The sequence below is a fragment of the Schistocerca cancellata genome, chromosome 11 (assembly GCF_023864275.1).
Source record: "Schistocerca cancellata isolate TAMUIC-IGC-003103 chromosome 11, iqSchCanc2.1, whole genome shotgun sequence".
Lineage (NCBI taxonomy): Eukaryota > Metazoa > Arthropoda > Insecta > Orthoptera > Acrididae > Schistocerca > Schistocerca cancellata.
Genome location: NC_064636.1, coordinates 13,033,556 through 13,049,705, shown reverse-complemented (window position 1 = coordinate 13,049,705; position 16,150 = coordinate 13,033,556). Strand labels below are relative to the sequence as shown.

Below are 16,150 nucleotides of genomic sequence, written 5' to 3'. Positions count from 1 at the left end.
TTTGAGAACACCACATGTAATTTCTTCCCAGTCAGATGATGTCTGATTGCCTACTGCTGAAGTAATGACACCCTTTGTTTTCTATTAGTAAGATATGACTGAAACCACTTTGCAGCACTACCAGTGACGCCATAATATTTTAATTTACTTAAAAGAATGCTGTGATTCACACAGTCAAACGCCTTTGACAGGTAACGGAATATGCCAGTTGCCTCTACTTTGTTGTCCAATGAATTTAGGACATTTTCGCTGTAAGTGTAAATAGCTTTCTCAATACCAGAACTCTTAAGAAAACCAAACTGTGACTTTGACAGTATGTTACTTTCACTAAGGTGCTTAAGTAGACACTTGAACATAACATTTTCAAAGTCTTTTGAAAAAGCTGGAAAAAGTGAGATCGGTCAGTAATTTGACAGCATTTCTTTGTCCACTTTCTTGTGGAGAGGTATAACTTCAGCATATTTAAGCCAGTCCAGGAATGTTCCTGTGATAAGTGATTGATTACACAAATAACTTGAGATATGACTAAGCTCTTATGAACACTCTTATTAACTTGGTTAATATGTTATCATAACCACTAGAATGCTTTGATTTCAAGGACTTTATGATGGATTCTATTTCTTTGGGTGAAGTAAGTGTCAATTCCCTTTCACTGAGATTGCTTGTGTGCACTGGTCTCAGATATTCCATTGTTTGTCAGGGTTTCATTTATTTTTAGAGTTATTTGTTTCTCCTCATTTTTGGTCCTACCTGTCTCTGACTTAACTATATCCCATATTGTTTTTATTTTATTGCTGGATGTATTTATCTTCTTCTCATAATGCAGGTGTTTAGATTTCGGGATAACCTTCAATATTTTGCAGTAATTTTTGTAATGAGCTATAATGCTAGTACCAAAGGTGTCCCTACGTATCAGAGTTTCCTTTTTGTCTCACACGATATCTTTATCCCTTGTGTGATCCATGGTTTCTTATTAGACTTCTGCTTAATTTGAGTTACCTTCAAGAGAAAACAATTTTCAAATAAGGTGCTAACTTTATTAATGAATGTTTTGTATTTTCCATTTGTGTCTTGGAGGCTGTAAAAATCCATGAAATTAATTTCTTTGAGCAATCTCCTAAATTTCTCAGTTTTTGACTATTTTATTGGCCTTCTGTACTCTGTTCTGATAGATGTTTTACCCTGACAATTTTCAGAATTTAATGTTAGGTGTTGCATGTCATGGTCAGATAGCCCATTTACTACTGGTTTTGTAATGTGGCTTAGTTGCCTAGAATTGTCTATAAATATATTATCAATGGCATTCTTAGAACATTTGTATACCCCAGTCAGGAAATTTACAGTAGAAATTAAACTGAATGACAATGTAACTGATATCAGCAACTGTTCACTGAAAGTTTTTTTCAGAACATCTATATTAAAATCACCAGCAACCATAAGTTCTTTGTTTTTAAATTTTAGATGAGATAATAAACCTTCAAGACCATTTATAAACAGGTTGAAATTCCACGAAGGTGCTCTGTATATGGCTACTATTATAAAGGACATATTATGAAATTTTATCTCTGTTGCACACGCTTCTAAGTGCTGCTATAAGCAAAATTTATTAATGTTAGTATTCTTAAATTTAAAACTGTTTTTAACAAATGTGGCAACTCCTCCTTTCCCCATCTTTTGTCTACAGAAGTAGGAGGCTAACTTAAATTCTGTAAGGTTTAACATATCTATACCAGTGGTCACACAACGTTCAGAGGGGCAGATTATATCAACTGGGTTCGATGACTAATTCATCAGTGCACAGAAGTAGTTCATTAATTTTACTTCTAAGCCCTCAAATATTTCAATGCACTAAAGATAGTTGGCATTTCACACTTACTCAGACAAAATCAGGTGGAAATAAAATTTCTGCCGATCGCTGTAAATTTTTAACCGACAGCTGTGTCCGCTGATCCAATGTGCCAGGATTATGCTGTTCAATTTCTTTATCAAACTGAAGGTTTGTTTCAATCTTAACTTCTCTCAAAACTTGACTCCGTTCCGTCCCACCAGCAGCTCGACGGCAGCGTCCGGCAGGCACGAGCAGCAATGCTGCACACTCCACCACATTCTCCAGTGTCAGTTCCTGTACCAACCTGTCTTTATGAGGCTCCTTAAGGAGATGGAGGTTATATTTGTCTGCAGCTGCCAATAGTTGTACCACAGACACGTAACGGACAAGGTGGTCCACAGCGGTGGTCTCTATGTCCAGTATGTGGACACAGTCGCTGGCAGTTTCTGCTGTGTCGTGCCACACCAGCACAGCTGTGACAGCAGGGTTTCTGGCAGCCAGTGTCACACCGTGTGCCTCTACCCTGCCACCCCCGGCACACAGCACTGACATCGGCACCTGTGCCCCACGCGAGGAGCTCCGGCACCGCACCGATCGAGTTCCCTTTCCTGTCGGCCACACTCGGGCACCTGAAATTAGAAGGGAAAAAGAAAAAAGAAAAAAAACACATTAAAAGCTGCCCAACTTCCGATACAGTCACTTCACACTACTCCACACAGCCACCGACTTTATTCACGATGATTAGACTTCAATTTTACCTGCAGCACATATGATATTCTTCGTACGAGTAAAATTAAAGTCACAAAGCAAATTACACAGGTCCTGATGATTCTGTAGCTAGATGACAATCCACTGTAAAGTTCACTGTCACCACAAATCTAAAAATCCTCCAGTTGTACAAGAAAGGTAAACGTACATACCACATTCAACATGTATAATTCTCCGGCTTGAGGCACAAGCAGTTCAGAACGTTATTAAACAAGAAATGGAAGCAGCAAAGCAAATAAAACTGACACAAAGAAAATAGCTCACCCAAAAACAGTGAAAATTCAAATGACTGGCCAAAAAAGACACTGTTACTTCAACATGGTGGCAAGCAACGGACCCAGTAATAAACTGACAATTGCAGATGTGTTGATGCATTAGTTTTACTTTTGACACAGGGCATGCACTGTCAACAGTTAATCTCAAAATGACATTGAGCAACTAAAGTATTGCAATTCTGACGGTCGTAATGGGGTTCGTAGCAGATTTAAAATGTTGTGGAGGTTGCTAGGACTAATGTTAAGGTGTGTCCAGTATGACTGTAGGCATAACTAACAGGCCATAGTATCATGTAATGACAGCCACCTATAAACCTTTTGAAAAGATTGTTAGAGAACGGCCTGCGATAGAACACACACTCATTCACCGAGTAGAAACTTAGCTGTCTGGCTCTCGTACAGCATTCTTCACACCGATTTGTAATGGGTCGACACGGAAAATAAATGTTACATTAACAACTTATCGTATTTCGTGTAAATCAATATGTCAAGAAATTAAGAATCAGAAACAGGGTCCCCAACATTCCTTGTGAGCTAAGCAAGTCTATTTTATGGTAACAGCATTGCAGGTCTACACTGATCTGGAGTCTGCACAACCTTACCAAGCACTTTTGTACAGGCTGTTCCAAACTTAGATACGTCTCTGTTCCCATCACATTTACTCCGTAATGCTGTTTGTTACCAGTGACAATAAGTTTCTGGTTAACAATGATGGTCAAAATCACAGTGCAAGACAATTTCCACGGAGGCTGTGCCTGTTTCTAATGTTCACAGTGCAGTTATGTACTGTGCAGAAAGACCTCAGACACACTCCCATCACACACAAAGCAAGCAATTTGGAGTACCTACCGGTTCAGACGAACACCACATACGTGCCTCCTCACTCTTCACACAAATTACCCAATTATCTAGAGTCAGGGACTGGAAAGTTCTGTTAGCTGCACGGCAAGTAGCAGTGTTCAGTGTAAACCTTCTCAACCAGTAACAACGTATTGTGGAAAGGACTGTTTACTAATACAGGCACATACTTACTTCAATGAATACCATTGTAATGAAGTAAATACTAAGCCGCCAACAGCACATAAACAGCTGCTATTTAATGGAAGTGAGCAGACAACAGTAGCAGCTTTCTGTCCAGTTCACTCATTCAAATTTAGTCGGCATACTGGGAATAGTGAGTGTTACCCGCCAGGATAGCCGAGAGCGCTAACTCGCTGCTTCCTGGGCTCGGGAAGGCACGCCGGCCCCGGATTGAATCTGCCCGGTGGATTGACGACGACGGCCGGTTGTGTCGGCCAGCCCTCCTGGGTGAATACCGGGCTGGTCCCACGTTCCGCCTCAGTTACACGACTCGCAGACATCTGAAACACATTCACACTATTTCACGATTTACGCTAGAAGCAGACAGCCGGGGTCCACTAATTCCGTCCCGGGCGGTACGGGGTGTCAGCAGGGGGGGGGGGGGGGGGGCCACACGGCCACCCCTTAACCGTGCCAAATCCATACTTAACCCTGCCGACCAGTAGAGAAAGAAAGAAGAAAGACTGCAAATAGCGAGTGTTATTAATGCAGTACACACTCAACTTTCTATGATATGCTTGTCTTATTACTGTATACAATGGGAATTGACAGACTTTGAATGTGGAGGGGTAGTCAGAGCTAGAGAGCCTGTATATGGAGAGATTGGCCAACCAAACGATGCGGCGGCCATTTTTCTGCCAAACTGCGGGCGGGACTTTTGAATGGCCAGTAGTGGTGTACTGGAGTACACACTCACCAAATCAAAAGCACAAGACAAAGACAATATGGCGAAATCATTCGTTAAATGCCTTTCTTTACAGCTACAATGTACCCTTAATAGCCAACTACGTACAGCACAGGAAAATTTGATACAGTGATTGTAAAAATTATTCGTTACTTGCATTTATCTCCTTTAAAATTCGTTTACTAGACATATTGCAATGAAAGTAACGTAAATAAAAAAATATAGAGTATAGCATTTGTTTTGTATCGGAAGTGCATAACACTAACGATTTAATGTACCTGTATTATGCCAGACGAATGAAAGTCGTAAGCAGTTGTTTACTTGTGACATGCAAAAAGTGCAAGTCGTATTAGTACTTCTTGTCAAGTCTTCAAACTTTTTGCATGTCACAAGTGAACAACTGGAATACCTCTCTTAGATAACAAACGAAAAAGATTACAAAAATCAGGTAACGTTAAATGTAGGCTACTGTAATAACGACCAAATATAATATAACAAGAAAACTACCGTATCCCTTCTACCCCACAGTAAGTAGGCCTATTAAAAAAACTGTCTTCGAGAGTACCTACAATTATTTATCACGAATAATGTTTCAGCAACCACAACTACTGTGGAAAACATGATTACAACTTGCCTGCATCAAAAGGTCAGGCAATAATACTGAATCCAAAATATAGCCTAGTGTTCTGATTCGGAACGAAAAAGTTTGACGCTATAAAGTATAATGAGCACGGCACAACAATTACAGGAACTTTCCGTTTCCAGCAAGGAGTGTCAGATATTGGCTTCAGAAAAGCTTGTGATGCTACCAGTATGCACGCAAATGCTAATTACGTACTCATGAGTTCCTTTGCTGACAGCGTGACATCGCCTGCAGCACTTCTGCTGGGCTCGAGACCGTATCGGTTGGACCCTACACTGGCGGACTAGCCTCGTCAGACGGGTGCAGCTTTCTGTTGGTAAAAGCTGATTGTAGGATTTGAGTGTGGCACACACCCCACGAAGCCGTGGTCCCGAGCAACGTGGTGGTGGGTGCACAGTGGTGTGGGCTGTATTTTCACAAGATGGAAACCGATCATTAAAAATACTTATGTTTGGCTACTTAGATAATTGCAGCCATTTGTGGACTTCAGAGTTGCCGCAAGTGAAATTCCCTGATATTTCCCCGACTTCCACACAAGTTTTAGCATTGACCCCTGACAAATTCTGAGATCTCGATGGTAAGTTAAGACCTAATTTGACAAAAAGTTTAAGGACTTCTGTATTTCTCCTGCAAAAATCTTTAGTACTAACACAAAAATCTTTTGTAATGAACTACTTTTAGATGCAGAAAGCAAGCCAAATGGTATGCGTGTTTCATTAAGACCACTTATTTTATTTCAATAACATGAAATACATTTGGTGAGAAAAATAGGCATTTCCTTGGAATTGCAAGATAGATTTAAAATACCTTCACTGATTTCAGAAAGAACCTCATGTGTCTAAAGAAGTGTATAACATGGGGAAGAGTTGTGTAAATCAACAATTGTCAGTTATTACACACTGTTATGTCTATTATTTTACAGGGATCATGCGATTTTTTCGAGAAATAAATGAGTAAATAGCATACAAACTTCCAGTGACTTCGACATTTTCTTTTTCTTACCATCCATATTTTCTAATACTTGAACTACTTTTGAGGTGCCAAAATGTACTATAATAAATAAAATATCTACGAAACACTGCACTGTACAATGCACCTCAATTCCCGAAATCCATCACCCACAGCCTCCGGCCTGCCGAGGAGCACCGCAGTTCTAGGTCCGCAGGTGAACCACGAAAATCCACCACATTATGCCACACACGAACAGACCCAGCCTGTGCGTAGCTCGGTGAGACCAGATCCGACAGGCAGGGCCCGCACATTAGGGGGAAACGGTGGGCTTCAGAGCGGCAGCCCCGATCCGTTAGAGATACCCGCAGAAACGGCCTGCAGTTTTGGCCCGTCGTCAAAGTCCACTCGTGTGGCCAACTATTCACACGTCACAGACACCGTGTCGTTGAAGTGAGACTGCAGTGATCAACCCGTGCAGCAGAACTTGCACAAATACTCAGAATCAGTACTAATGAGGATAGGGGGAACTCACCGTAAAGACAAATGCTGAGCCGCTTACAGTCACGTAGAAAAGACAACCACACCCTCTCAATTAAATTTTTAACCATATACTTTTTCAGGAACGAGAGCGCACACACATTCAGACTATCACTCGGACAACTAGTGCACGCACGTCCATCTTACCTGGCCGCTGAATCGACAATCTGAAAATCAGATTGAAACGAAGCACTCCTCATGCTTCCCTGCCTCTCATTGGCAGCTGCTAGGCTAGTGGCAACAAGTGGTGCCAACACTGATTGCAAGCCGATGGAAGAAGCTGTAGGAAGGGAAGAAGCTGTAAGAAGGGAAGAAGCTGTAACAAGGGAAGAAGCTGTAACAAGGGAAGAAGCTGTAACAAGGGAAGAAGCTGTAACAAGGGAAGAAGCTGTAACAAGGGAAGAAGCTGTAAGAATGAGGGAGAAGCTGTAAGAATGAGGGAGAAGCTGTAAGAATGAGGGAGAAGCTGTAAGAATGAGGGAGAAGCTGTAAGAATGAGGGAGAAGCTGTAAGAATGAGGGAGAAGCTGTAAGAATGAGGGAGAAGCTGTAAGAATGAGGGAGAAGCTGTAAGAATGAGGGAGAAGCTGTAAGAATGAGGGAGAAGCTGTAAGAATGAGGGAGAAGCTGTAAGAATGAGGGAGAAGCTGTAAGAATGAGGGAGAAGCTGTAAGAATGAGGGAGAAGCTGTAAGAATGAGGGAGAAGCTGTAAGAATGAGGGAGAAGCTGTAAGAATGAGGGAGAAGGGAAATGGCACCCAGGCAGTGACAGTGCACGATATCTCAGTACACAAATCATTTCATCTACTGAGACAAACTAAATTTTCCCATGTTTTTTTTCCTCAAATTTCACTGATGTTCCTGACATTTCAAATTCCCCGATTTCTAGAACTTGTGGTAACCCTGTTCATAATCCCAAATAGTGGAATTTTTATGGATGACAATGCGTCATTGTTCTGGACAATACGAGAAAGTAATTTGACCATTCAGACTGTCCAGTATGAATCCCATCAGACATTTATGGAATCTAATCGAGAGGTCAGTTCCTGCACAATCCTGCAGCCACAACACTTCCCGAGTTGCTGCACTGTGCTCGGCAAAAGGTCCGACACGATATTAGGAGGTGTCCCACGACCGGCCTCCGTATATGCTTTCACTATTGTTACATCTCCGAAGGTTTTCCATCTTTGTGAATTACACAAACCACACGTGGATGAATTCCATTTATAATACAATTTACATTACAAATAACTGCACAATACAAGTAAATTGTATTACATATTAGACAAGTCCCTGTAGAATATTTTGATTCCTGTCAAACACACACAGCTCAACAAACTATACAACATACTTGGGATGTCTACAAAGCTGTACTCCTAACTGGTACTGGAGAGGAGAATACTGTACCTCACCTCACACAAACTAGTCGGTAGTAAAACAACATCCGGTCTGTCAATCTTGAACAACACAACTCAGAATGGAAAGAAATTTTAACAGTTACAGCTAACTTACTTCTATCAGATTGAACTGATATATCCCGAATATTATAAAAGGAGCACAACCAACATGTTTAAGAGAGCCATATTCTCAACCAGCAAGCACATAATTTGTTCTAACAAAGTGAACATAAAGTCAATAAAATGCCCACTTGTACCTCGGACCCAGTAAAACCTCTCAATACTCGCGTAACTGAAGTGATGCAATGTACTACAGTAGACCGTGACAAATTGTATTTGTATAGACCAGTAGCAAACAGGGAGATGTGAAGAAACATTGCCTGCAGAAAGTGGGAATGACTTCCACAAACAGCCAGTAGCCTGCACCACGGACTACCTGGTTTGTGTTTACGGTACACAGTGGATAGCTGAACAACACAGGGGGTACTGAATTTAATTCACGAAAGGAAAAACACACAGAAATAGAGCACATGAAAGGGAAAAAAGACAGAAAATGTAAAACAACTAAGAAGGTATGGCTAGCGGACAGATGCAATTGTGTAGAAACATGCTTGTCTAGGGAAATGATAAATTACACCTACAGAAATCTGAAAGATCCCAAAAATTGCAAAATTGAGAAAATAGAAGCATCTGTATAAATATTAAGAGCTCAGACGGCAAATCATTATCAGTCAAAGAGGGGAAGACTGGACAGTGCAGGGCATATATACACAGTTTATGTCAGGAGACAAAACTGCAGGATAATATTGTTAATCAAAAAGAGGAAGTAGGTAAGCATGAAGGAGGAACCTTGATACTTCAAGAATTTCACAGAGCACTGGAAGACCTAAGCTGAAGTAAGTGCACTGGAGTAGATAATGTCCCCTCTGAATTATTGGCAGCCTTAGGAAAACCAGTGAGAGATAGCAAACTGGAACAAAAATGGTTCAAACGGTTTTGAGCACTATGGGACTTAACTTCTGAGGTCATCAGTCCCCTAGACTTAGAACTACTTAAAGCTAACTAACCTAAGGACATCGCACACATCCGTGCCCGAGGCAGGATTCGAGCCTGCGACCGTAGCAGCAGTGCGGTTTCGGACCGAAGTGCCTAGAACTGCTTGGCCACAGCAGCCGGCTAGCAAGCTGGAACAATTCCATCTGTTATGACTTCAGCTCCTGAGAATATGTGGATTTTTCCCCCTTTGTGTATTTCTCAAATTTTGTACTTTCTCTAAATAGTATACATGTGCAAGGTGTTCAGATTCTCCAAAACTTCAAATCATTTACCTCTTAGATTCATTGTTCAAAATATTATTTACAATGTGCTTATTCTAATACTGGTCGTAGCTTTACTGAGACCTCAGTTAAACACAGATGAAAATTCTAATACATAACATAAGAAAGACAAACTAACGTACTCCTGGGCACAGTGATAACATTAGGTATAAGGACTAGTGGTTCAACTTCTAAATAACGTTTTCCATATTCTGATATACTCGTTAATTCACAAGATATTCTAATCTCAGAAATAGCTGCATCTTGACTTGCAGACATTGCCTTGGGGCTTATAAAACTCCAACCTATGTCGTCATTTCTTTAGGCCAGAATTTTATGCACCGGATCACATACTTCATTAATTGATTCATTAAGATCCCCAAACTGCCATATTTTTCATAATTTCAACTGCTGTCAGTTGTTATAGCCCATTGTTTTCTTCAATCTAAAGATTGGTTTGATGCAGCTCTCCATGCTACTCTATCCTGTGCAAGCCTCTCCATCTCTGAGTAATTACTACACCCTACATTATTCTCAATCTGCTTAATGTATTTGTCACTTTCTCTCCCTCCACAATTTTTACCCTCCATGCTTCCCTTCAGTACTAAATTGGCAATCCCTTGATGCCTCAGAATGTTCATACCAACTTATCCCTTCTTCTAGTCAATCTGTGCCACAAATTCCTCTTCTCCCCAATTCTATTCAGTACCTCCTCAGTTATGTAATCTACACATCTAATCTTCAACATTCTTTTGCAGCGTAACATTTCGAAAGCTTCTTTCTCTTCTTGTCTAGACTGTTTATCATCCATGTTTCACATCCATACACGGCTACACTCCATACAAATACTTTCAGAACTCTGTGACGAATTTTGCTTCTTCAGAAACGCTTTCCTTGCTATCACCAGTCAACATTTTAAATCCTCTCTACTTCAAACATCAGTTATTTTACCTCCCAACTCATTTCCTACTCTAATTCCTTCAGCATCACCTGATTTAATTGATCTACATTCCATTATCCTCATTTTGCTTTCAAGCCTCTGTCCATTCCGTTCTACTGCTCTTCCAAGTCCTTCGCTGTCTCTGACAGAATTACTATGTCATTGAGAAAACCTCAAGGTTTTTATTTCTTTCCCTGGATTTTAATTACTACTCCAATTTTTTTGTTCATTTACTGCTTTTCTAACGTACAGATTGAATAACACTGGTGATAGGCTACAGCCCTGTCTGACTCCCTCCTCAACCACTGCTTCCCTTTCATACCTTTTGCTCCTTGTATTTTACCCTTTCCACCTTCCGAATTTTAAAGAGAGTATTCCAGTCAGCATTGTAAAAAGCTTCCTCTAATTCTGCAAATGCTATAGACATAGGTTTGCCTTCCCTTAACCTAACTCCTACAGTAAGTCATGGGGTCAGTATTGCCTTACATGCTCCTACATTCCTATAGAATCCAAACTGATCTTACCTGAGGTCAGTGTCTACCTGTTTTTCCATTTGTCTAAAGAATTCATGTTAGTATTTTTCAACCGTGACTTATTAAACTGATAATTCATTACTTTTCACACCTTTCAGCACCTGCTTTCTTTAGAATTTGAATTACAGTTTTCTTGAAGTCTGAGGGTATTTCGTCTGTCTCTTACATCTTGCCCACCACATGGAAGAGTTTGGTCATGGCTGGCTCTCCCAAGGCTATCAATAGTTCCAATGGAATTTTGTCTCCTCCCAGTGCCCAGGGAAGAATGGCTGTTTAAATGACTGAGTGTGGTGCAATTAGATGTCTTCACTGTCCCCACAGCACAGATATGCAGGGGGCTGAGGAATCTATATTCTCAGTTTAGGGCTCGTTCATGAACACTGTTTCCAAAGTTAGTCATTTTTCTACTACTGTGGTGTTTAGATTTTAATATCCCTGAAAATTTAGGTCAAAAATTACTTTAACTTTTCCGGTCTATGTGCGTTTTACTGAACAAAGTCACTTCAGCATTAGAGCACAAAACAATTCCTCTTGCATACACACAAAATACTATAATTTTGTGCTTTCTTCCAAAAGCTGAAAAACATTAAAGTAGTTTAAACCTTCAAATATTCTCAGAAAACTATTCAGAAAATTTAGAGTTTCTCTGTGTAGCAGACCACTAGTTCACAGATGAAGTTGCCTAGTTTTCTCTTCCAGGCTGCCGCTGTGTTAATTATTTTTGCTGAACTACCAAAAAGGGAGGTGGGTGGCTAATAACTGAAGACTTACACCTCAAAGTATCATAATATTTTTCTATGTGGTGACTTAGATTTTTTTGGTGTCCTCAAATGGGCAGAAACGGAGCACTAAGCAACAAAAATAACTGCTACTAGTTCCTCTGCTATCAGCAGATTTTCATAATCGTTAGATATTTAATGTAATTGTGTCAAACAACACTATGCGGACACACATGCTAGTATGTATAAAAAAATTATGCATCAGTAGGCAACAGGACCAATATTGCAACTTTCACACATTCACCCTGTAACACTTTACAGTACGTGGGCTGTTGACAGTAAAGCCGGATTCACATGCAACAAGTGTTGAGACAGCTAGTGACATATTGCACTTGCGAGTGGAAACTCCCACTTTGTGGTGTAACTTTTCTGGTGCCACAAAAATTTCCTTGGTTGTACATTGTTACCCCAACTTCCTTCTACCACTGGTCCCTGGAGGCTGTACTTCGAAACATAAGCTTTGTCACAGTTTTCATGGAACAATTATGAAATACTTCATTTGACTTCAATGTTTTCCCATTTTATTACTGAAAAAAATGTTAGAGAACAGTGGCCAGTAGGTACACTTTCACAGCTTCCGGAACAAGAACAGCAGCGCAGAAGAGTGTGTGTGTGTGTGGGGGGGGGGGGGGGGGGGGGGACATCTGCAATACTCGCAAACCAATAATGTAGGCCTATCCCACAATCTTCAAAGATGTCGGGTGGATAAATAAAGTTAATTTGTAGCGAAAAAAGTGAGCCATATGAACAGACGAGCCACTGGCCAAGTTGTGGATTACTTGTGTGAAATAGCTGCTGTTACACTAAAGATTAATTACTTGAAATGCTCACATCAACAAATGAATTAAGATCCTAAATTCTTGGAAGAGAGCCATGTCTGCAGACATTTACATGCCAGATGTTCATTATGTTGCCACAGCAGACGGCATTCTAATTTTCGAGCATTACTTTTATAAAAAATGTGTTTGGGGCTCCTGACTTATTTCTGAATGAAATTATTTCTGGATCTAACATTTGGGTTTGTCTTCCATGTATTTACCATAAATTGTCACAACTATAATGTCATGACATGCACTGTAAGTTTAATATCAATCCATATGATTTCAGTTGGCAACAGTGTAATATTTTGAATCAGGTTCACATATTCACAGCATCAATGCAAGAAATACACTAAGAAGGATCACAAATTTGTTGCAAAAATAATAAAATACAATTATTTGTATGCACCAGAACTAGACAATAAGTTATTTCAGGACAATTTCAAAATTTATAAAAAAATTGGTAAGGATCTGCAAAGCCAAGAAACTGCACAACTGGAAATTTAAATTTATTTCTGGAGAAGAATACTAAGTCATGTGATAAACCACTGCCAATCTATAAATAACCAACAAACACTATTCTGTAAATATAACACAAAAACAAACATAGAAATAGCATGAAGCCTAGAGAGAAGATGCCAGGTAGGTGTGGAAATGTCTTGTCATAGAAAAACATTGTTTTCCACAGAAAGCAGATCAGTAAAAGAACCATTTATTCTGCTAAAGCTGTCAACAAATTTTAAGAAAAAATATATTTTTGCACTGCTATCACATTCAACTGTTTACTCATCCTCAAATGGACACTAACATGTGTTCACATGTTTAGTATTACACGGTCTTACAATGCACCATAAAAACAAATGAGACATCACAGAACACTGAAAGCATCAATTTTATAAACCACACTGAAAACCATTCAGCCTGATGTGGACATTCTTATTTCTAGATTCACACTGAAGAACGGTTCATTTTACCTAATTAATAACAACTGAATTTCTTTAGCAAATAGACAAAATTAACTTCAATGTTCTGCAAGATGATTAATGTTTGACTTGCAAATATGGTGGAAATGAAATAAAGCCACAAAACTAATTAGTAGTCAAGCACAACTACCCCAGTCACAGAATACCATTGTTTTCATTTGAAGTGAAGCTCTACAGAAAATAAGAACAGAAAACAGCAACATCACAAAATCAAGGTAGGCCCGAGCTCACCTGCTCACGCAACTCAGCAGACAAACTGCAATTCTTCATCTATTAACTCTTAACTAGGCACGTACATACAAACTAGAATTTCACTGTACAAAATGTATGCACCACAGTCTGTCTTTCTCTTGGGCCTCAATGTATGTAAATTACATTACTGGCCAGTAGCAGCCTCACGTCTTTTCAGATGTACGATATTGGTGAAGTGCTTGTAACATTTAAACATTTGTTTGGTGTTAGCTGACAGGATATGGGATGTTAGGATAGACTAGCACGGAGAGTTGCATCAAACCACTGTATGGATCTGAAGACACACATCTCGCTCCAGCAGTTAATGCAGCACATTTTACATCATCACAGACTGCCATAGCTATGGGATAACACTTGCTGAACTGACACGCATCACATATTCGCCTATAATTCTCGAATCGAGAACTTCGCAACGTATCTGCTACACTTTGGCACACTCACCATAAATCCAACCCCTGTTTCCTACCTCCAATAGCACAATTTACTACAATCACCAAAAATTTAAATCGTCTAACAAGTAGACGTAACGGTGGTCAAGGGATGTTATACCATATCCTGCACTACAGTGCATTTAAAATTAGTTGCAGCTTGACGTTTGGCTGACCAGAGGGGGACACGACGCCATTGTCCAGGTAACACCAATGGCGAGGCAGCTTTCCCTGCCGTGCCGGCAGCAGTCCGGCTGGTAAAGTGCCCCTGTTGCCAAAGCACAAGTAAAAAGTACCGCATGGCATCACACAGTAGGTGCATCAATGTCAGCTCTTATTAAGTCTTATTTTATGGCACTGATATGTTGTGTAGTCCTGTATTCTGAAGAAGTGTTTTGTATTTAAATTATAATAAATAGACACCCTAGCTGCAAAGAGGCGTTGATATATTTCATTGGGGACATGTTGAAAAATGTGTGCCCCGACCGGGACTCGAACCCGGTATCTTCTGCTTACATGGCAGACGCTCTATCTACCTGAGCCATTGACGGCACAGAGGATAGTGCACCTGCAAGGACTTATCCCTTGCACGCTCCTCAGGAGACCCACATTCACAACATGTCCACACGAATGCAGTGGTGTGGACATGTTGGGAATGTGGGTCACTGTTCACCAGTCAGGAAACACTGTGCTGCAAAACATTCCTCGGAATGACAACAGTAATGGGCAGAATGCCATACCACACTGCTGTTATGCATAAATCTCCAACAATGTAGCGGAGGGAAGGGATGTTTTGCTCTGTGTACAAAGAAATGTTGCTCCAGATAAAGTTGAACGTAACATGTATAAAGCAAAGTTAATGGAACTCTTAGTGCAGTATAAGTCAAAACTTCACACTACCAGGTCGACGAACTGGCTAAACGTGAAGGGCGTAGTTTAATCAGGCACCCTCCGTATCGTGCCCATTTAAATCCGACAGAGTATATGGGCCTAGGTGAAAAGTACACTGGCAAAAAGCAACAGGAAGTGTACGCTCACCGACATTGAAATGCTGACAAAAGAAGCCACTGCAAATGTTACACAACAGGACTGGTCTTGAGATGTCAGCCATACCAAGGAGGTAGTTGAGGGAACACTGATTCATGAAGGACTGTGGCAAGCTTTGAGGAATACGTAACTTCTCTTGTTGCCCTGTTAAAATCTGCTTCTTTTGTCAAAACATACCAGAGTGTAGAAATATTCATGTCACTAACTTTCAAATGCATTTGAAATTGTGACAGAATCCTGAGGTAGTGAATTATTAAACTAACAACTGAGTGCGCGTCAGGTCAATAGTTAATGAAACAGCCCATGCTCAGTATAAAAATAAACAGTAACCTCTTCAGCTATACTGTTGCAAAAACAGCAGTTCTCGTTTCACCAGCTATCAATGGCCCTAATTAATTACATTAAATCACTGAAAAATCTGTAGTCGCTTTAATATCGTGGTAGATATGGATGTTTTGCATATTAATCATATGGCAAAACACTCATCTTTGCGTGCTGCCATTTGCCAAAATCTTGTTCGATATATCAAACTATTTATGAGATATGAGGAATTTGTGAATATTTCATTCTACTTTTTTCCACCGACACCCGAGTTCGTGACTGAGTTCTTTACATACATTGCATTTCCAGACAGCTTTCCTTCAAAATTTAAGAATTCAATATATTGTTAACATTTAATATGTAGCAACACGCAACCTAACACACACAAAACAATTTCATTGCGGCTTCTATTTTTCGCTGAAAACTAAGGATTTCTCTCAAGAGTTTACCTACTACGGATATAGCACAATAATTATGCCACCAACAAAATGAGAGGGGGTTCACCATGAAGCCGATGAATTAAACTACAAGATATGCGAGAATCAGTTTTTTGTTACAGAATAGTTTCTT

The 16,150-nt window shown here is 40.1% G+C and overlaps 1 long non-coding RNA gene across 1 annotated transcript in view; it reads right to left on the bottom strand.

The window, feature by feature from the left end:
* The window catches only part of LOC126108746 (uncharacterized), a 45,319-nt gene that overhangs the window by 25,053 nt on the left and 4,116 nt on the right, over positions 1-16,150 (bottom strand). Inside the window, exon 2 of the long non-coding RNA XR_007523618.1 lies at positions 1,877-2,457. This is a non-coding gene — a long non-coding RNA (uncharacterized LOC126108746). The remainder of the gene's footprint in view (positions 1-1,876; positions 2,458-16,150) is intronic.